Raw genomic sequence first — 24237 nt, forward strand, 5'->3', positions numbered from 1 at the left:
CAACAAAACAAATAAAATGGAGTCATAAAAAATATTCAATTAGTCAAAAAAAGGTGGAAAAGCAGTAAAAGGGAACAAAGAACAGATGGGAGAAGTAGAAAACGAATAGCAATATTGTAGATTTAAACTCAATTGTATCATTAATCACCGTAAATGTAATTGGTCCAGAAATCCCTATTAAAATGCAGAAATTGTCAGATTGGATTAAAAAAAAAATCAAGACCCAACTCTATGCTGCCTATAAAAAAAAAATCCCCTTTAAATATAAAGACGCAAATAAGTCAAAAGAGAAAAGATGGAAAAAAGTTATAACATGGTAATATGAATTAAAAGAAAGGAGGAGTGGCTATTTTAGTATCATACAAGGTAGATTCCAGAACAATGACTATTACCAAGGAAAAAGGATGTTTCTTCATAATGATAAAGTGATTTATTCCTCAATAGGCTATTATAATGCTAAACATCTATGCACCTAATAATAGAGTTTCAAAATACACCAAATAAAAACTGATAGAGCTGCAAAAAGAAATAGACAAACACAATTATAATCAGAAAGCTCAACACCCCTTTCTCAGTACTTGCTAGAATAAGTGGACAGAAAAGAAGTAATGATAAAGAAGACTTGGTCAATACTGTAAATAAATGTGTTCTAATTGACATTTATAGATCACACTACCCAACAACAGTAGACTACACATTCTTTTCAAGTTCACATTGAATATTTACCAAGGGAGACCATATTCCAGGCCACAAAACACATCTCAATACAATTAATAGGGTTCAAGTCTTACAGAATATATTCTTTGATCACAAGGGAAGTAAATTACAAGTTAATAATGGGAAGGTATTTGGAAAATCCCCAAATATTTGGAAACTAAAGGCATACTTAAAAATAACCCATAGGTCAAAGAAATAATCAAAAGGAAAATTAGCAAGTATTTTAAATTGAGCAACAATGAAAATACAACATATCAAAATTTGTGGGAAGCAGTTAAAGCAGTACTTACAGGGAATTTATAGCACTAAAATGCTCATTTTAGAAAAGAAATGAAATTTACAAACCAATGACCTCAGCTTTTCTCTTAGGAAATTGAAAAGAGAAGAACAAATGAAACCCAAAGTAAGGAGAAGAAAGGAATGATAAACAACAGAGTGGAAATCAATTTAACAGACAACAGAAAACAATAGATAACAGAGAACAATCTATAGTTCTCAGAAAACAATAGAGAAAATAAATGAAACCAAACACTAATTCTTTGAGAAGATCAATAAAATTGATAAACCACTAGCCAGACTGAAAAGGAAAAAGTGAGAGAAGACACAGGCTACCAGTATCAGGAATGAGAGGTAATATCACTGTGGATTCTACAGATATTAAAAGGATAATAAAGGAGAACTTTATTCCCAATAAATTCTATAACTTAGATAAAATGGACAAATTCCTTAAAAGATACAAACTACCAAAGCCCATTCAAGAAGAAATAGTTAACCTGAATAGCCCTATATAAAAGAAATGGAATTTGTAGTTAAAATCCTTCCCACAAAGAAAAATGCCAGGCCCAGAGGGGTTTCATGGGGAAAATTCTACCAAACATTTAAGGAAGAAACAATACCAGTTCTAAACAGACTTTTCCAGAAAAATGGAGAGTAGAAAATGTTTTTCAACATAATCTATGAGACAGCGTTACCCTGATACCCAAAACAGACAAAGACATCACAGGAAAATGAAACTACAGGCAATTATTCCTCATGATCACAAAGGGAAAATTCCTAACAAAAATTTAACAAATCAAATCCAACAATTTATAAAAAGGATAACTTATCATGGCCAAAGTGTTGTTTATCCCAGGACTGCAATGTTGGCTTAACATTCAAAAATGAAAAAAATACAATTCACTATTTTAAGAACTGAAAGACTTAAATTTTAAAAAATGATATTATCATCTCAATAGATTCAGAAAAAGCTTTTGAAGAAATTCAACTCCATTCCTGATATAAGCTCTCAGCAAACCATGGGTAGAAGTGAACTTCTTTTAAAGATACAGCTAACATCATACTTAATGGTGAAAGAACTGAATGCTTTTCCCTTAAGATCAAGAACAAGACAAGTATGTCTGCTCTTACCACTCTATTTAACATTTCACTGGAGGGTCTAGGCAGTACACTATGACAAAGAAAAGGAAATAAAGGTCCAGATAAGAAAGGAAGAAGTAAAAACTGTGCAGTGATTCAAAGAATGCCATGGAGAAGGGATATTCTTATAAACAAATGATGCTGGGACAATTTTAGATCCATATCCCCCCCATACCCCCCAAAAAAGAATTTCAATCTACACTTTACATCATATACAAAAATGAACTCAGAATGGAGCATAGACCCAAGTATAAAACCTAAAAAGAAAACCTAGAAGAAAACCTAGGAGAACATCTTTTGACTTTGGGTTGGGCAAAGATTTCTTGGATATGACACCAAAAGCATGAGTCTTAAAAGAAAAAAAATTAATAAATTGGATTTAATAAAAATTAAGAACTTACGTTCTTCAAAAGTCACTATTAAGAGAATGAAGAGAAAAGCCACAGACTGGGAGAAAATATTTGTAAATTACATGTTTAATATGGGACTTATATTCTTACATTCTGAAAAGTATATAAAGAACTCTCAAAACTCAATTATAAGAAAATACCTGCCCTCCCAAATGGGTAAAAGATTTAAATAGACACTTTACCAAAAAAGGTATACTGATGGCAAATTAGCCCATGAACTGATGCTTAACATCATCAGTCCTGAGGGAAATTCAAATTAAAATCACAAAGAGATATCACCAAACATCTATTAAAATGTCTAAAATAAAAATTATTAACCATACCAAGCTTTGGCAAGGAACAGCTGGAACTCTCACGTACTGCCTGTGGAAACATAAAGTAATATTACACTTTGGAAAACAGTTTGGCAGTTTCTTAAAAAGTTGAACATACATCTGCCATATGACCCATCCATTCTACTTCTAGGTATTTACCCAAGAGAAAGGAAAGCATGAGTCCAGATAGAGACTTTTCTAGGAATATTCATAGCAGCTATATTTGTAATCACCAAAAACCCTAAGCAGTAGATGACAGGATAAACAAATTGTGGCATATCCATGCAATGAAACTATCAGCAATAATAAAAAAAAAAACATGCAACAACATGGGTGAATCTCAAAATAATTTTGTTGAGTGAAAGAAGTCAGATAAAGAGTACATGCTGTATGATTCCATTTATAAAAAATTATAGAAAATGCAAACTAGTTTTTAATAAGAGGAAGTTATACCTCAATAAAGCCTTTTAAAAACAGCAAAAACATATTAAAGCAACTTACATTTTTAAATGAGATAGATTAAATTGTATATCTAGATTCAAATATTCATAGTTCTGTAAATTAAAATTGAGAGTCATTAAAATAAGACAGCTACTCAGGGTTCTGTGGGGTCTAGAAAACTAACAGCACATAATCGAGTTTTTCTATACTTATATGATGCTAATGATTAAATAGATAAAGATGCACTTGCCAAAGAAGACCCCTTGCAAATACAAGGCCACATTCTGATTCAGCAGGTCTGGAGTGGATAAGAGCAGAAACCAGCATTTTAAACAAACCTTTTAGGTGATTCTGATGCAGATGAGTCACACTATCTAGAGAAATATTGGTTCAAAATCTTGGTAGCACCAAAACCTTCTCAGACTTTCTGTTCAAGCTTGGCTTGTGTTTGGTTTTCTTGGTTGAGGTCCATCGTTTTCCTGGCTTGACTCTGCAGTGACTTCTTATTGGAGAAGACCTAGCGCCCACCTTTGGACAGAATCAATGTTTAGAAATACTGTTGCAATACTAGGCCTCCTACCTCAGCAGGTAATTATAGCCACAATGGTCTGAGTCACTAGTCCAGGCCCTGCCTTCCTAAGGAACATCATACCTCTTAGGCCATTTCAGACAAGTGAAGGCTGCGCTTTGGAAGCCCCAGGGCAGGGAGGCTCTTGAGCCTTGTTCAGCTACTGGTTCTGCTGCCAGGGACTCTAACCCAGGAAGTTCTTTGGATGTCACATTCTTTTTCCTTCTGCAGCTGCCCTTGAGGGCTGTGACTTTTGGAGTTGCTTAATGGATGAAGTCACTCCTCTACTTAGAACCTTCTAGAAACTTTCTGTTGCCAGCAAGATAAAACCCAGACTCCTGACCATGGCCTCCAGGTTGTGTGTTCTCCACCCTGACCCTCCCTCCTTCTGTCCCTCCTACAGCACCTCAGCCCCATAAACCAGGCTACCCTGGACTTGACTTAGTTGCTCAAACACACCAAGAAGCCCCTTCCCACCTCAGGCCCCCTCAGGCTCTTCCCTCTTCCTACAAGCTTTCTTTGGCTCCCCCATGTCTGGTTCCTTCTCATCCTTTACTCTTTGTCAAGATGTCACCTCCTCAGAAAGACCTCCCCGACCACACTCTCCGAAGCTGGCTATCCCCAGTTATTCTTCATCTTATCTCTCATTACAAGTTATTCTTTTTAAACTCTTTATGTATTTTGTCTATTGTCTGTTCCACCTACTAGGATGGTAGCTCTGTTAGGGTAGTCTCCCTGTCTGCCTTGTTCACAATTAGAGTACTGTAATTAGTTGAATTAATGACTCCTCCAAGATACCCTGATTTTTACAAATACCACATCAATGGGCTAAACAGAGCTCTCAGACTGAAGGCCCTGGACACCAGTATTTTCAAACCCATTACTAAACGCTCCTTGTTTAATTGGCAACAACTCCCAGCCCTCCACAAAAAAGCAAAAACAAAACTCAAACCTGGGGATTTTTATGCTTAACAAAAACAGAGCAAAGAATTGAGTGAGGCTAGAAGATAGCAGGTATATATTTGCCACCAATCCTACCTGGCGTATTCACCCGGAAGTCAGCTCCCATCTGAAGAAGTGCTTCAAAAGTTGAATCCAGGTTGGAGCTGAGTCTGGTCCTGGCTTTAGGATTCCCTGGTCTTATCTTTGGCAGGACCCGAGCAGGAATGGAGTCTCAGCAGTTTGGCTGAGGTGGAGCATTTCTAGGTTACATTTGACTTCTTGGCCTTTCCTTGGCAGGAGGGAAATGCTTGATTGTTCCTGCTCTTCTAGAGTGGTGAACACCGTATTTGTATGCAAGTTCCCAGGCCAGAAAGGGAGTTATTGCCGTGACTGTTCCTCTTTTTATTACCGAGTTTAATGTTTGAAATGAACAAAGCCAGTGTAATGGCAGAGGTCACTCCCTGAAGGAGAAGAGTTTGTGGAATCTCTCTGCATCTGTGCTTTTTCTCTCAACATGTGTTATTTTTACTTCCGGATGTTTGCTCTGTCCTTTTTTTCTCTTCTTTTCTCTTTCTTCTATTTCACTTTTCCTAGCTTTTTCCTTCATATCCAGCTCTCTTTTAGTTTCTCTCTGTCTCTTTCCTCTCCATCTCCCTAACTCATCTCATTCCCCTTTCTTTTTTATTCCCCTTCTTCTTTTGTTTGTCTTCGTTTAAGAGGATCCCGTGAAACCAGAGATGTTATTTTCTCATCACTTTGTACCCAATCAAATGGCCACCAGTTATATTAATACCTACATATAAATTTAGAATGTTTTAGTTGAATTTTATTTTTGTAAGTGTCCCTTTTTATCTCAATTAATGATTTTTTACTTTAAATTCTACTTTGATGTTAATTTAGTAGTATTTTTTACTTTAAATTCTACTTTGATATCAATTTAGTAATATTTTGGTTTGCACTTGCATGGTACATATTTTCCTCCTTTTCTTTTCAACTCTTTTGTATGATTATTTTCATGAGTGTCACTTGTAATCAGTGTATATTTTTGTGGTTTTGGGTTTTTATCTAGTCTGATGATCTCTTTTAATTGCAACACTTTGTCCACTTGTCTTTTAATGTATTTATGGCTATATTTAGGTTTAAATCTCTTCTCTTACTATTTGCTATTTGTCTCATTAGTGGTACTCCATTTTCTCTCCTTTTTTGCTTTCTTTTAGAGTTAATATTTATTATTTCATTTTCTCTGTTTATTAGCGTTTCAGTTATATATATTTTTGTGATTGTTATAGTGGTTACTCAAGCAATTACATATATATCCTTGATTTTATATGTGTAAAATAAAGTATCATTTACTGAATAAAGCAAGGACTCTAGACCATTTTATATTCATTCCATTCCAACTTATATGCTATTATGATCATAAATTCAATTTTATGTATATTTTAAATTCCATAAGATATTAGTATTATTATTTTATATAATCACTATTCCTTTAGCTTACTCACATATTTAGTCTTTATTGTTTTTAATCTCTTCCTTCATCTCTGAGTTTGTATCTGGGATCATTTTCCTTCTGCTTACAAACTGCCCTATGACAGTTCCTTTAGTTCAGGTCTACTGACAAGTTTTGTCAGTTTTTGCTCATGTGAAGAATATCTTGATTTCACTGACATTTTTTGAAGGATATTTTAGCTAGTTATAGAATTTTAGAATGAAAGTTATTTTCTCAGCATTTTTAAGATATTATTACATCTTCATCAGGCTTCTGTTGTCTCTGTTGAAAAGTCAGATGTCAGTTCTATTGTTGCTTCTCTAATTTCTCTTTTCTTAATTTAAAGATCTCCCTTCCCCCTCCTCTTCTCCCTCCTCCTTCCTCTTCTTCTTCTTCCTCTTCCGCTGCCACTACTGCCACTGCTTCTCCCCCCTTCTCCTCTTCCTTCTCCACCTTCTCTTTCTCCTCTTCTTTCTTCTTCTGTATCCTGCTTCAGATTCATAGTAAGTGCTCCTTGAATTGTACCTTTATGTTTTTCAGCTGTTTTGGAAAAAGCTCTTAAATTTTGCTCCCTATCCATTCTCTCTTTCCTCTTCTTCTGTGACTCCAGCTAAATATACTTTAGTTCATTTTTTCATATGAAATATCTAGATTTATCTCTTATTCTCTTTTCTGTATTTTTCATCCTTTCATGTTTCTGGGCTTTGTTCTAGACATATTCTTCTGACTTATCTTCTGGTTCACCAGTTAACTTTTCGGTTGTGTTTAATTTGTTGTTAAAACTATCCATTGAGTTTTTAATTTAAGTTACTGCATTTTTAGTTTTACAATTTTCATTTCTTTTTTTTTATGGTTTCCAGTTGATTATCACAATTTTCTATCTTGGCATTAAATTCGTTGTATGTAATAGGCATAGTTATTTTAAAGTCTGCATCTGATCAGTCTATTATCTGGGTCCCGCTATATGCCTGTTTATTTCTAATTGTGTACCAGGTATTAAGATATTATATGTGATTAAAAATTAGACATAATTTGAGGCTTAGTATAAAGTTATCTTCCTCCGGAAAATATTTGATATACTTCCTACTGGAAGTTAGGAGCCCTAGAAATCCAAGATCACTTAAGCCTGGGTTTTAGTTCATGTGAGAACTAGTCTATTTTTGATTCTACCTTACTCCTAGGATAAGGGAATATTGTTTTGATGTCCAAATCCAAAGCTCCTCCATTTTGGTGGGTGCTGAATTTCAAATTTTCTGCATGTCCTTAAGATAGTCTGTCAAAAATCTCTGTTAAATTTTATACAACTCAGCCACCTCAACTGGAGTTGCTGAGCCTTTAGAGTGCAGAAAAAGTGGGCCCAGATGCCAGACTCTCTTCTCTGGGTATCCTATTTATCCCCTCAATCTCAATCCTCTATATTTTCCCTGCTTTAGAAAACATGCAGTGCCAGATAATTTTATGTATTGCCCGGATTTTTTTGTTTGTTCTTGGCATGAAGCTTCATCCAAGTTTCCTGGTCTGCTAATTTCAGGAGGCACTGTTATTATGTAGCTTTGTGATCCTGCACAAGTTACTCCCCATCTCTGGACCTTGGTTATCACACCTATATGATAATGGGATTGAACTGGCAGATTTCCAAGTCCGTCTTTCAGCCAGTGTTAGCATACTATTGATCCACAGGCTGTATGCATCAGACATCTGGGTTAGAATGCCAGTTCCCATCGGAAGGCCCAGTTCTTTCTACACAGTGCTGGCATTCTTCTCCACCTGGTTAAGATAACTAGGAAGGCTTATAACTAGGAAGTAATAAGCATGCTAATTACTTTTGGGAGATTGAAAACATGTACTATACTGCTAGAATCCAGCTAGCTTGTAATAAATACTCTAATATCCAGATTGGTGTGAAGTCTAGACAGGGATACTTCACTTTTCTCTCAATCCAGAAATAGGAAGGATTCCCTGGGGCTTTTTATCACAGTCAGAGGGGAGATAAATAAAGAATAGGGATGTTGTTAATTTACTCAAATTCCACACTCAGAGTCCCTTTGATGGAGCAGGGGCACTGGGAGAACCCCTCCATCTGGAGGGTCTGCCACTCATCACATTCTACATGAGCTAATAATGTGTGCGTGCACACACACAGACACATTAAACACGTGTGACTAATGATGACTACGTTAAAAATGGACACATCTGGTGGAAAGAGTTTTCAATAGAACTTTCAAAGCACTATCACTTTCATTCTAAAGGGCTAAAATGCTAGTTACATTTCTCTCTAGTTATTTGTTTTGAAGAGTGCTTAGAACATCATCAATATTTAATATACTTTTGCACAGTTACTGCTCTAGTTCTTAGATGCAGCTCTATAGTACTTATAGTACCTCACTAACTCCCATTGAGTTAAGAGCACAGATTCTGGCACCAAATTGTTTGGGTTCAAATCTGGCTCCTCCACACGTTGGCAGTTAAACCTTGGACAAACTGTTAAATTTGCTCATGCCTGGTTCCCTCATTTATAAAATGAGGATAACGAATAGTATTTACCTCGTGGGGTTGTTATGAGGGTTAAATGAGTTAATACATGTGAGGTGTTTATAAGGATGATCTGTTAATGAGGATAACTGATCTGTTAACCTCTGTGTACTTACATCTCTGAGTACATAAGATACGGAGGGACATTGGGAAGAGGTGATATGAAGTGATAAGAGCACTGGATTCAGGGTCTGGAGACTATTGTATTTAGATGGATTGTTTTTAACTACCCAAACTGTAGGCCTTCAGTCCAGTCTTCTAAACTGTCCCATAAACTAGGACCAATAACACTTCCACCTGCCTCACAGGGTGGGCCTTAGATGATGGCTATGGAAATCTGCAGAATCACTTGGTGCTGTGTAAATGTGAGGAAACTATCGCTAGAAGTGATGGAAGATCCATGGCCCTCTGTAGAGACAGGTGAAATGAAGAGGCTATGGCAGAGTGCTGGAAGAGCAGGAAGTTCTCAGTTTCCACTTCGGATTCCAAGCTTATCCTATTTATGTATGATTCTCCAGGGCATGACCCATCCTTCCAGGCTGTGAATGGCTCCCTCGAGGTCAGTCTTGTGTTCCATTTCCCTTCACCCAGAGTCTTGGCCTTGAGACTCTGAACTTGGTATCTGGCAAAATAGTCTTGCTAGGGTGTGTAAGTGGGTGTGTGCAATTTGACTTAGCAAGGAACCTCCTGGCCCTCCCTCCCAGGAGCCAGCAGGAGGGTTAAAAATCCCTCTGGTGTGATGATATGCAATGATAACCCTGCAACAAGGTAGACCAGGTGCTGGGGGCCTGATGGGTGTGGTCAGCCAGAGGTCAGAGCCCTGAGGTGGGCACAAGGGAAAGGTCAGGATAAGTGGTATTAGTTTCCTGTGGCTACTATAACAAATTATCACGGACTTGGTGGCTTAAAGAACAGAAATTCATTCTTTCACAGTCCTGGTGGCCCGAAGTTGAAATCGGTGTCCCTGGGCCGATATCAAGGTGTCGGAAAGGCCAAGCTCCCAGTGGAGACTCTAGAGGGGATCCTGTTCCTTGCCTCTTTCAGATTCTGGTGGTTGCCAGGATTCCTTGACTTGTGGCTACATCACTCCACTCTCTGCCTTTGTGGTCACATTGCCTTCTCCTTGTCTTCTGTCCATCTTGTTTCCATCTGCCTACACTTGTAATGGTATTTAGGGCCCACCTGGATAATTCAGGATAATCTTCTCATCTCAAGATCCTTAACTTAATCACATCTGCAAACACCTTTTTTTCCTAATAAGGTAACATTTACAGGGATTAGGAAGTAGGAGGTTTTTTTTAACATTTAAAAATTGTGAAATTTAACATACATGCAGCAAAAGTGATAAACTTCAAAGTACATTTTAATAAGTAGTTATAGAGCAAATTTCAAAGTGTAGTATGGGTTACAATTCCACAATTTCTGGTATTTCCTTGTGGCTGTTCTATTACAGTAGAAACTAAAAAGAAATATCTATATAATGATTCAGTAGTCATAATCATATGTTAAATCCTAACTTCTCAGTTACAACTAAGGTGGGTATCTTTTGAGGGGCCATTTTTTCAGCATACCACAAGTGGTAAGGCAGGAAACAGGGAGAGTAGGAGACACGCTCACATAGTGGGGGAGGGGTGTACCAGCAGCAGTGCAGTGGGAATCGGAGGACCTGTCCTAACGGGGTAGAGGAAGTTAGACCATGTGATCGTTCAGAGGCTTTTTGTACCCCAGAAATGATCATGTTCTTAAAGCCAATCCAATTCTGTGGATGCAAACCTATTGTGGGTGGGATCTTTTGATTAGGTTATTTCAGTTGATGCATGCCCCAGGTGGGTCTTAATCCTCTTACTGGTGTCCTTTAGAAGAGGGTGAAAAATGGAGGGAAAGACACAGGAGCTCAGAAAGAAAGCCATAGATGGAGCAGCTAGAAGCTGAAAGCAACAGAACCTGGGAGAGAAGGACCAGCAGATGCTGCCATGTGTCTTCCATGTCCTGGATCACCTGCAGCCTTTCTTCAGGCAGAAGGTTTCATCTTGTCGATGCCTTGATTTGGACATTTTCTGGCCTCAGAACTGTCAACCTGTAAGCTAAGAAATCCTCATTGTTAAAAGCCAGTCCTTTTCTAGTATATTGCATTTCAGCAACTTTAGCAAACGAAAACAGACCAAATGAGGAAGAAAACATATCTAAGTGGTGAGCAATAAAGAAACCTTTATAATTGCCTGTTGGGGATTGAATCATGAACCCCACAAAAGACATTCTCAATTCCTAACCTCAGGTTCTGTGGCTGTGAACCCATTTGTCAATAGGTCCTTTGAAGATATCGTTATTAATTAAGGTGTGGTCTCCTTTATGAATAGGACCTACAAAGATCCTATTTAGATGAAGCCAAATTGAATCAGGGTGGGCTTAGTCCATATGACTGGATTCTTTATAAGCAAAGGCAATTTGGACACAGTCATTAAGTAGAAGCCAGAAGTCAGACAAAGCCAGAGAATGAAGGAAACTGCCATGTGATGGGGGCAGAGATGCATGCCAAGGAACCCGAAGGATTGCAGCAAACCAGCACCCAGAAATGCTACAGCACCTGTCAAGATCTTGATTTTGGATGTCTAGTTTCCAAAACCATGAGACAATAAATTCCTGTGGCTTAAGCCAACAACTTTGTGGTATTTTTCATAATAGCCCTGGCAAACTAAGACACTAAACTAAGACACTACCTAAACTACTAGCCAATAGTAGATATTGAATGAAATAATGATATTTACTGAATACCTATTAAGTGCCAGGCACTGTTCTAGATACTGGAAATAAAGCAGCATGGAGTTTGCATTCATTCAATGAATGGATGAATTAATGAGGACCATCTTTGCTCGGCAAGGAAGGTGTGTTCCTTTCTTGTTGGATCAGGTATTGGTGCTATCCACAGGGCTAACAGAGGATGTGCGGTTGGAAATTAGAGGACAGGCACCACCCTGGCTGGAGAGGAGTGTGTGGAAGTGGAGGAAGGCCTGCTGTCACTCCCCATCTCCTGGAAGTGACCTTTAAAAAAATGCCCAGGCCCCACCTGCAGAGATTCTTATTCAATTGGTCAGGATGGGGCTTAGACATCTACATATTTTTCTGCTCCCCACATGATTCTAATGTGCGGTTAGGATTGAGAACCAGACTTAACTTCTGTTTGTACTAATTCCTTTATTACTTAGAGTCAGCCAGACCTGGCCAGGCAAGGCTGTGCAACTTACACTAAGCCATCATTTTTACTCATCTGTAAAGTGGGTGTAATAAAACTTACTTTACAAATCTTTATAAGGATTAAAGTAGAAAATGGTTGGAAAGTGCTTACCACGATACCCGAAGCATGGTGGAAACACAGTAATTATCCTTATAACCCCTCACTGAGGTGGGGATTATTGCCCCCACTTTATAGATTCAGGAACTGAGCCTTAGAGACACCAGGTTAACTTGCCCAAAGCCCATCGTTGGTAAGTGGAGGATAGAAGACTGGGCCCGGACCTCTGTGATGCCAAAGCAGGTGCTCATTTCATGACCCATCTACCCAGGGTCCTGGACCATGGGGCATGTAAACCCAGCCACTCCCATCTCATTTCTTTGTCCTCTGGCTGGAGTAGAGCTGACCTGCTTCAACCCTGGTTCCCTGCAACACCTAGGAAGTTAGGAAGGGAGAGGAGCTCATTCACCTTCCTATTTGATCTCATCCTTGGTAGGCATAAGTTTGCTACAGAGAGATGTGGGAGGCTGACTAATGGCTCCCAAAGATATCAGGTCCCAATCCTTGGAATCTGTGACTGTGGCCTTATATGACAAAGTTTTTGCAGATGTGACTACATTAAGACTCTTGAAATGGAGAGGCTATCCTGTGTTATCCAGGTGGGCCCAAATACCATCACAAGTGTCCTTGTAAGAGGGAGGTGGAGGAAGATTTGACACAGACACACAGAGGAGAAGATGATGTGAAGATGGAGACAGAGACTGGGAAGATGTGGCCATAAACCAAGGTATACCGGCAGCCACCAGAGGCTGGGGGAGGCAAGGAACAGATTCTCCCCTGGAGCCTCTAGAGAGCAGGGCCCTGCTGACATCTTGATTGCAACCCATTGATACTGATTTTGTATTTGTGGCCTCAAGAACTGTAAGAGAATAAGTTTCTGTCATTTTAAGCTACCAAGATAGTGGCAATTTGTTCTAGCAGCCACAGGAAACTAACACAGCAGTTTCTCCATGGACACCCCTGTGCCTCTCCGTGCTGATCCCTTCAGGCAGAGCAAAACCAAGAGGGCTACACTTGTTTCTCCTTTGACTGCCTGATCCCAGGCTCTCCCTGCAGTGCCAGGAGAGCCCTGGAGAAGAGCCGCCACCTTCTGCCCCAGGGCAGCAGGCAAAGTTCACTGAATTGCCACATCCCTGCCCTTTCCCAGAACCTGAGCTTCTGTGTCGTATCAGGAGAAGACTCGAGTCTTACCATAGACTCTTTGCTACTGCAAGGAGTCTCCAAAGAAATTGACAGCAGCCCAGGTCACCATTCCCTGCCTCCTTTTCCACATGGAGGATCCCCAGCTGAGTTTACCCCCCCGTCTTTCCAGCTCCATTGCTCAAGGGCAAGTGCTTTCTGGAACAATTTTCCTCAATGCACCAGGAACAAAAGAGAAACAAATGCCTTGCTTGGGAGCAACCCATATGGAGGAGGCAAGGCAAGGTCCCAGTGACAGGATAATTGCTTAAATATCTGCTTTAAGTATAAAGGCGGACTCTACCTCCAGCTGGAGTTCAGGTTCCCACAGGTCATGAAAACAAAGAGGGGAATGGGAGAATTAAAGAGGAATAAAAATGGAAATGATTAGGAAAGATTGCCACTATTTACAGTGGGTGGGGAGAGAGGGAGTTTGGGAATTAACCCTTTTGGGATTCTACCAGCTGGATCTGGGCTCTCAGCTCTTGGCTTTCCTTCTCAGGATGGGAAAACTGGGGACCTGTGCCCCCTGATGAAATGTTCTGCTCCTGGGGCACCTCTCCCATGACTGGGAAAAGCATCTGGTGGTACAATATCCAGGGTGCTTGGCTTTCGGGCAGTGTGAGTGGGTTGATGGCCAGGAAGGGTGAGGGTGAGTCTGTGGATGGCACACCCAATCTCCTTGAACTTTACCAGAAAACCTCCTTTCTCCTCTGCCTCCTGAGCCCTGTCTTGTCTTCTGTCTGGCAATGTCTTCTTATCCTTCATGTTTCAGCCGCCCCAGCACTCTGACCCTCCCAGGTTCACGTGGATCTCTCTGTAGTCACTCCCACAGCATCCTCGGTTTCTCCTGTGTAATCCTCAGCATGCTGGAGATTGTTAAATTAATTATAATGGCTGTCTTTCCTCATTCTAGGAAGCTTGAGTTTTTGTGTTTTAGCATTCGTAGAATTTAGGCCTGTCTGACAATCAATGAGCACATTTAGTGCTTCATGCATTCATTCATTTGTTCATTGAATCCCTCCTCCATAAAAGCTGTTATAAAAGTATGTGTAGTTGTGGTGGATTTGTTTAGAGCCTACCTTTCGCTAGGCCGTGAGCGTGATGAGGTCAGGTATCTTCCCTGTTTGTCTACTGCGGCATCTTCAAAGCGGAGCACTCACAGGGAGTAGGAACTCAATATTGGTCGACAGCCTGACTGGCTGTTTGGTTAAGCAATGAACGATTTGACTCCTTTGGCTCTTAGTTTCCTCTCTTGAGGTGTGTCACACGAGCTTTCTCTATTTCCTTTCCCCCTTTGTGCAGACTGCACACTCCTTTTCTTCCCTCCATCTCCCTGTCTTTCTGGCTTCTGGTCCCTCATCCCTTTTATTTGGCTAATGTTCTGTGCCTAATCATGTTAGCCAGTGCTGGCAGAATAGAGATGTTTGCAATCCAACCCAGGTCTGCTTATGAGCTTCGGCAGCCGGAGGCTACTTTAAGAATGTGTTGATTGGTGGGGGGTGGGGAGCTCCCAGAGTGAGCCAGCGTTATGGGTTTGTAGAGCATCTGGGCACTGCAAGGGAGCCCGGGCTGGTTGGGTTTTGGTTCTCTCCTTGATCAGGCTCCTGGTGGGGTGTTTATCCTGGCTGGGTGTCTAAACCCTTCATGATTGCATTAAGCCCCATGAAAATGAGACCCCCAAACAATCCGGCTAGTATGGCTAGTACTGTAGTCACCACAAAGTGTGCCCTGTATTTCTTGTCATTCTCTGTTAGAGCTCGTTTCAACTTTCTCCCAACACTGGGAGCATAAAGAAACTGCCATGTGTTTCTCTGGTTTGTGAGCATTACCTCATTTCCCTTGTCTAGGATATTAATTCAGAAATATTTATTAAGTGATTTCAGGATTTGGAGCAATTTTGAAAACATTCAGTTTAAATTCCAAGAAGAAGGCCATGGTTTAAAGGAAATTAGCCTCCCCTCCCCATTTTCTCAAAAGCACCCCGCATTTCCTTTTAGAGCACTTGGCTTTCTTGTCACGGTTCCTTTGATCATTTGTAATAATACATTCGATGTCTGTCTTCTCTTTGAGACTGTAAATAAGCTCCACCAGGACAGGGTCCATGAGTGTCTTCTTTACCACTGTATTCCCAGGGGCTAGCACAATAAGTTTGTGACCATCTATTGACTACATTTTTTTTTAATTCATTTTATTGAGATATATTCACATACCACGCAGTCACAAAACAAATAGTACATTTGATTGTTCACAGTAGTATTACATAGTTATGCATTCATCACCAAAATCAATCCCTGACACCTTCATTACCACACACACAAAAATAACAAGGATAATAATTGAAGTGAAAAAGAGCAATTAAAGTAAAAAAGAACACCGGGTGCCTTTGTTTGTTTGTTTGTTTCCTTCCCCCATTTTTCTACTCATCCATCCATAAACTGGACAAAGGGGAGTGTGGTCCTTATGGCTTTCCCAATCCCATTGTCACCCCTCATAAGCTACATTTTTATACAATCGTCTTCAAGATTCATGGGTTCTGGGTTGTAGTTTGATAGTTTCAGGTATTTACTGCCAGCTACCCCAATTCATTAGAACCTAAAAAAGGTTGTTTATATTGTGAGTAAGAGTGCCCACCAGAGTGACTTCTCGGCTCCTTGTGGAATCTCTCTGCCACTGACGCTTATTTCATTTCCTTTCATTTCCCGTTTTGGTCAAGAAGATGTTCTTCATCCCATGATGCCGGGTCTACATTCCTCCCCGGGAGTCATATTCCATGTTGCCAGGGAGATTCACTCCCCTGGATGTCTGATCCCACGTAGGGGGGAGGGCAGTGATTTCACCTGCCAGGTTGGCTTAGCTAGAGAGAGAGGGCCACATCTGAGCAACAAAGAGGCATTCAGGAGGAGGCTCTTAGGCACAATTATAGGGAGGCCTAGCCTCTCCATTGCAGCAACCGTCTTCCCAAGGGTAAATCCTGTGGTAGAGGGCTCAACCCATCAAACCACCAGTCCCCTATGTCTGTGAGCACATCAGCAGCCATCAAGGTGGGGAAGCCCAACACCCCTGCATTCTCCACCAACTCCTCTAAGGGGCTCTGCATATTTTTTTCCTTAACACTTTGTTTTTAAATCAACTGTATAAAAAAAAAAATTAAAAAAACGTACAATAAAAGAACATTTCAAAGGGGTCATGACAAGGGAGTAAGAAAAAGACAACTAACCTAAGATAACTACTTTACTTCTAACATGTTCCTACTCTACCCCAAGAAAGTTGCCTAATATAGAAACATTTCTGTGAACTTGTTCCTACTATACCCATCAGAAATTAACAGACCATAGTCATTCCTGGGCATTCCCAGAATGTTAAATTTACCCACAATAGCTTATCTGTTCTTATTGGATTATTGTTCCCCCTTCCTTAATTGCTTTCTATCTCTAGTTCCCCTACATTCTACATTATAAATCATTTGTTTTACATTTTTCAAATTTCACATTAGTGGTAGCATATAATATTTCTCTTTTTGTGCCTGGCTTATTTTGCTCAGCATTATGTCTTCAAGGTTCATCCATGTTGTCATGTTTCACAACATCGTTCCTTCTTACTGCCGCATAGTATTCCATTGTGTGTATATACCACATTTTATTTATCCACTCATCTGTTGAAGGACATTTGGGTTGTTTCCATCTCCTAGCAATTGTGAATAATGCTGCTATGAACATGGGCATGCAGATATCTGTTCGTGTCACTGCTTTCAGATCTTCCAGGTATATACTGAGAAGTGCAATCACTGGATCGAATGGTAACTCTATATCTAGTTTTCTAAGGAACTGCCAGACTGACTTCCAGAGTGGCCGAACCATTATACAGTCCCACCAACAGTGAATAAGAGTTCCAATTTCTCCACATCCCCTCCAGCATTTGTAGTTTCCTGTTTGTTTAATGGCAGCCATTCTAATTGGTGTGAGATGGTATCTCATTGTAGTCTTAATTTGCATCTCTCTAATAGCTAGTGAAGCTGAACATTTTTTCACGTGTTTCTTGGCCATTTGTATTTCCTCTTCAGGGAACTGTCTTTTCATATCTTTTGCCCATTTTATAATTGGGCTGTCTGTACTATTGCCATTGAGTTGTAGGATTTCTTTATATATGCAAGATATCAGTCTTTTGTCAGATACATGGTTTCCAAAAATTTTTTCCCATTGAGTTGGCTGCCTCTTTACCTTTTTGACAAATTCCTTTGAGGTACAGAAGCTTCTAAGCTTGAGGAGTTCCCATTTATCTATTTTTTCTTTTGTTGCTTGTGCTTTGGGTGTAAAGTCTAGGAAGTGGCTGCCTAACACACGGTCTTGAAGATGTTTCCCTACATTATCTTCTAGGAGTTTTATGGTACTTTCTTTTATATTGAGATCTTTGATCCATTTTGAGATAATTTTTGTGTAGGGTATGAGGTAGGGGTCCTCTTTCATTCTTTTGGATATGGATCTCCAACTCTCCCAGCCCATTTGTTGAAAAGACCATTATGACTCAGTTCAGTGACTTTGGGGGCCTCATCAAAGATCATATTGACTACATTTTGAAGGTCAAGAATAGGGCATCCTACTTTGGAGGTATACTTATGTTTCTAGAAGTCTGTATACAGCAAGGAGGAATATTCATAAAGTCACACATAGTTATATGTATGAATCCAGGATTTATATATATCCCAAAGAGTTTTAGACTGGTCCTTTCTTGTGTTCTTGTGTTCCCTGAAAGGATCAAAGACAGAGCTACATGAGTCACCATACCTGGGGAGGCTAGTATAAAATGAAATTACTTTGGGTTGTACCATTGTGAAGACACATGTCCCCATGTAAGTATATTGTACTTTGCTGAAATGAAGGGCTTGGTGAGTGAGACTTTTGGGCTCATATCCTGGTTCTACCAGAGTCTAGATATCCCAGGTGAATGCTGTATGGCCTTCAGCATAATATTATGCTTTAGTTTGTTCAGCTATAAAGTGGAATAATAATAGATCTTGCTTCACAGACTTGATTTGGGAATAAAAGAGATAATTTATGTAAAGTATTGAGACCAATGCCTGGCTCACAGTAGACTCTCAATGAACGTCAATTTTTATTAATTATTATTTCCATAAATATGTAATAGAAAAGTTGCTTTTGCATGCATGGCGATTTAAGAGAGAGGGATGAGCTTTTATAGGGAAAGAAAACTCCAAATACTGAAAACTGCATGGGTTGTATGAAGTTGGAAGGGGGCCCTGATGAGGAGATTGGGGGTGAGGCTGATAGCTGGGACACTGCTCTCTAGTGAGGGAAAGCTGGAGGGGGCAATATGGAGAAGACATATAGTCATCCAGTCAGGGGTGTGTGTTGGCAGGGCCTTGGGATGACAGAATGAATACGGGAAGATGCAGGCAGACATTGACTAGGAGTGTCAATGGAGTTGACTCATTTGGCATCTGATTGCTTCCAACCATGTTTGCCTGGCATCAGCACAACTGGTCATTTCAATCCAGAAGTTCAATCCAACCAACATGGGGGGAGAATTGGTGGCTTGCCTTTGCAAGGCCAAAACTCCCAATCATCATCTGGTCTGACTGACTATTGGGATCGGGCACTTCTGATAGCAGCATCTGCCAGTCCCCTCTGAGGACAGTTACTGGGGTCAGAAATTGCATTGCCCAGCAAGTATGAGCAACCCTGCAAACATTTCTGATTTTGGAGCCCTCTTGTAGTAAGACAGATTCCATCAGAAAGTATATTGTCCTGCTGCTCAGATGAGTTGCTATAGGGCCACAGTGATGCAGATTTATCATCATGTCCCCCTGATTCATTCCACAGAGTGAGGTTGAAATTTACTCCTGGAAGCAAATACCAGGATGGCCCATTCCCTTCCAAGTCTTCCCTGCAACTTGGCCTATTGTTGGGTCTCTGGCTGACCCAATATTGTTTTTTTTTTCTTTTTTTTAATTCCTTTAAAATGAAGGACTCAGTTTTAATGGACTGTGCTAAAACATTGTTATATTAAAGAGTAATATATTGTGATATTACTGTGGAGTGTTTTTCCATTCCAAAGAACTTTTCACATCAACTGGCTTATTCAATCTTTTCAACAACTCTGTGTGAGGTAAGTTGGGTGGATCAGGATATTATTAATTGCATTTTGCACATGGCAACCAAAGGGAGTGAAGTGATTACTTTTCCAAAGACATACAGTGGCAGAACTGGCTACAATAATAGCTGATACTTATGTAGCTGTAGCTATGTTCCAGGTACTATTTGAAATATTCATTTAATCTTCATGATGACCCAATGAAGAAGGCACTATTATTAACCCAATTACACAGATGAGGAGACTAAGACATCGAAAGGTAAAGTAAATTGCACAAGATTACCACTGGTAAGGGTAAGCAGTAGAGCTGAGATTAGTCCCCAGGTATTTTGGCTCCAGAGCCCAGGTACTGAACCACTGTGAGATATTAGGCAATCAGTACATGGCCTCAGTGATTCTCAGGCAATTCTCCTTCCAGTGACAGCTGTCCCTTATGGTTCCCTGACTTCTCTCAGGGTCTCTCATCTTAGATGGTTAAATAGGACTTTCTAAACTGTGATGAGATCAGAGATTTTTTAAAAAATCTGTTTGTTTGCTAAAAAAGCTAGGTCGCAAGTTAGAGAGCAAACAGGAACCACCTCCACAACAATGAGGTGAAAGACTGAAGCTCACCAGGAGGGAACGTCCTGCTGAAACGGTTGTTTCACGCCATTGCCAAGGACTCTCGCTGGCTGCCTGCTCTGTGCAGTTTTATTTTGTCCAGCAGGGGAGGCATAGCAAGGCTGAGGTCTCACCGCAGAAAAGGGGGTTCCATTTTAGCTGCATTTTCTTTTTTTGTGAACTTCACAGATGTGTTGGCAGCAACTAGATTTGAGATCCTGCAGGTAAGGGCTTTAGAGCTCCTGGGAGAGCCTGATTTTCTGGTGCACAACCCAGTTGGTAGATTGTAGCATTCACGTGCAAACTGTTCAAATACTTCAAATATTTGAAATAAAAATATTTCAAAATCTTGACTTCTTTATGGACTGTAGAGCTTTGGTCTAGGTCCTTATAGCCAGGGGTCAAGTTCACTTTTTTTTTTTTTTTTGAGAGACTGAGAGTGCACCAAGAAGGATGTATGCAGCAATTCTTGGTTCTTTAGGCCATGAAGTCTTTTGTTGATTGAAATAATTCATTTGTTACCATCAGTGCATAATGAGATGGAGAAAATACCATTTTCTGAGTAGCAGAATTTCTTTCATGGAAAACACTACCTTTGGTTGGGTGGGAATTGGGTGAGGAAGTGAGTGGGAATTTTCAGGGCTTCAAAATGCTCAAAAGTTTGTTTCTTGCCTGACCTACCAGGCAGGCGGGATAACTAACTCTGCAGGGACTCACCTGAGTTTCTGTGTGGTGTCTAATTTACTTCCTGCCCCGAGTTATTATGTAATCACATTATGTTGTCAAAACTTGGATAGTGGGGGAGAATAAGGTAATAGAGAGAGACCCAAATTCCCTGGGCACTTCCGTTTAACATGACTTCTCTGACCTTTGGAGTAAGCATTAACCTGAGAATGCCAACTTTGTCATGTCTACAATCATGTGTGAATTGGTGGACAGGGTGGGATGAGGAGATGGAGACATCAGACATTTATTATAGGCGGCATGATGCCAAAGCAGCCAGTTGAAAATGAAAATGCTTGTCAAACCAGTTTGACATCTTGAGACAAATAAATTGTGCTGCTTAAGTGAATTTTGCTATTGAAAAACTGGAATTGATAATCATACGGATTTCTGTGTAGTTGATAGCCCTTAATATAAGGAAGGGGTTTGTGTTCATGTGGTGACACTCTCTGAAGGTAATTACTGATGCTGTCCCCCACACAGACGGTAATATTTAGTTTTTATTGATTTATAAAATTGTAAAAACAGGGAAGCAATAACATTACTTTGGGAAAAAAAAAGGAAAATCTCCACCAATCCCACTTTCCTGACGTAACATTTTTCAGGTTTGAGGGTTCCCTTTAAGCCATTGGCTGACGTATTTCTACTCAGTTGGACTCCTAGTTACACAGTCATTTAATTTACCCAATAATGTCTGTAAACTGGAAGCAACTTCAGTAACAGTTCCAAGGACAGAAGAGTTAGCAGGGGCATTTAGGAGCACCTGGTCTGATCTCATTCTGTAGGTGAAGCCACAGAAGCCCAGAGAGGTGCAGAGAATTGCCCCCAGGACAGGGCTTGGGAGTAGCTGAGCTGGGGCTTTCCCCAAAACAATGCCAAAACAACGCCATTTTCTCTAACTTGGTCCTAAGACTTGCCTCTAACACCACATATCTCTTCAACATGGATATTTATATTTATGTACATGAATTACAATCTAATATATAGGGAAGCTTATTTATGGCAAACTCCAATTTCATAAACAATTATGACGATTGAATGGAATTGATAAAGTAGCTGTGGAACTGTGGAGTTTTACATTTTCTCACATAACATTTTTCTTGCCAAGTCTCCTGAAAAAGCTTTTTATAAGGTTTTACCCTACATACTGTTAGGCTATTTATGATGGAATGCCACTGCCTAGCAATGTGGAAACCTCACTGGCACTGGTAAGTGCCAAAGAAGATCAAAAGGGAAATAAGGCCATAGGGCAAGCTCATTACAATCGATAATTGTTTTTCTCACAAACAAAACTGAAGTTTATGTAAACTACGTTAAATGGTGAAACCAAAAGTTTATTTATTCGCCCCTAAGTGGTAATAAAAGTTGATTCCCCATTGGGAGGATATATATATATATATATATATATATATATATATATATATATATATATATTTAAATACTGGTCTTTAATATTAGCCTTTAGCAGAAGTCTATAGGAAGTGATGGCCGCCATTTTGGAAAGTTTTTATACATCTAGATTAAAGCCTTCCCTCTTTTAGCTGTAGTTGGCCATACTTTTACCTGTGAGTAAATAACTAGTGACCTACCAAGTAATGTGTTAGCAGAAATCCTAACACCAGAATGTGTGCTGCTTCCAGAACTGCCTTCAGGAAACTTCTTAGTCTTTTCAGGAATCACCCTAATTTCTTTAAGCATCTTGAATTCAGGACTCCCCAGGGTGATGGATTGGAGTGTGCACTTTAAATAGACTTTTCTTCTGGGACAACTCTGGGAGGCTGGACTGTGTAGACTAGAAATAAGAAAATAAAACATGGATTAAAGTCAGACGGGTCTGAGTTTAAATTCCAGTTTTGTCTCTTCCTCCCGTGTGACCTTGGGGGGAAGTTACTTAACCTCTCTGAGATACAGTTTCTTCTTCTGAAAAAAGAAGATAATATTTCCCACCTTGCAGGTTATGGGGACGAGGGAAAAGAAAGATTGTTAAATGCATAGCACAATGCTTGGCACCAGGAGCAGTTCTGTAAGTGGGAGCCATTGTGATCAGTCTTACCTCATTCTTCAGTGTTTCCATTTTCCACATTTTGAGCACTAGAAAAGGCCCAGGAATTTTGGGGCTGCTTTACCAAGGGAGGTAGATATTGTTTCAAGATAAACAACCTGTTTTTTGTTTGTTGTAAGCTGCTCAGTTTATTTTGCCAAAATACCATTAACCTGTCAAGTTCCACTGTGCATTTTAGGGTCTCCCCCCCCCCCCCCCACTACACTTGGAACTACTTTCAGGACAACTCTGTGATCACGGGGCAGGCAAGTAGGCACCAAGAAATGACTGAAGTTCAACAGATGCTGCTAGAAACCACCTCATCCTGGGTCCAGGACACCTTTGGCTACTGGGTGCCTGAGATGCCATCTTTTTTTGTTATTTGCAGGGAAACTCCTGCCTCTCTGTTAGCAGAGAGGAGACAGAGTTCTGAGCTGGCTGCCTTGTGGAGAAGCATAACTGTGTTTGGGCAGAAGTGGCCTGGTCTCGCTTTTCCCATTTAATAGGATCCTTGCATTTGCCAACTTCTTCTGTTGTGGTTCATGTGGGTGGGATCACGTTTCAACAGTACTGCTGGCTGCATTTTTAGGTCTGATTTCACTCAAGAGTTTCTCTTTGCTCCACTTTCAAGGTGAACTGCAAATTGAGGCTGTTTGGACCTAAGTCAGGAGGGCTTGGGGAAGAGAAAACAAAACACCATTTTGACTCAACAGTTGCTTAGTAAGTAACTACTGACCGGGAATCCACCAATTGTTTTGACTGATGTAAGCTGAAAGAAAAAGGAATTCAAGCTAGTCTATGAGCGTGGATACCATCTCAGTTTTCCTAAGGCCCTACAAATAAAATCTAATCTTTAGAAGTGTGTACCTGTTTGTTAAAGAGACATAAGTGTTGGGACAAAATTTGAAAGGTGCCTAATTTTGCAAATCAAATTCCAAGCTAGTTAACATCACATTCCTTAGAATTTATTTTAAATAATCCCCTCCCACCCCCACCCCAATCCTCCACACCCTGGCTTTATCTGGCGTCCCTCTTTCCAGTCTCTGAAATAGGCTCATATATTAGTCAAGTCCACTCAATGTCAGGAAGGTTGATGCTTTTCTTTAGGTAGCTTGAATAAATGATAACAAAACATGATCTTTTCTCAGTCCCTCCCCCAACCCCTTCCCCCATCGTTTTGGTAATATACCGGGGGAGAAAAAACTTTCCAAACACAGAACTTTATGGCCAGAGACAATCTGGCTGCTGGAATAAACAGTCTGCTCTCTCGTTTACCATTCCATCATCCGCTTAAGTCCGCGAGAAGCCCGCGGCTTCTCGGTTGGCAGCAGGGAAGCCTGCCAACGTCCCATCAGGCTTGTTTCTTAAGCAAAGTTGTATAAGTTAACAGGTTTTATTGTTGGGGGTAATCTGGGGTTGTTCTTGCAGGAGGAAGGGATGAGGCCCCCAGAGCGCTTGCCAG

Source organism: Choloepus didactylus, chromosome 17 (genome assembly GCF_015220235.1).
Source record: "Choloepus didactylus isolate mChoDid1 chromosome 17, mChoDid1.pri, whole genome shotgun sequence".
In the NCBI taxonomy this organism is placed as follows: domain Eukaryota; kingdom Metazoa; phylum Chordata; class Mammalia; order Pilosa; family Megalonychidae; genus Choloepus; species Choloepus didactylus.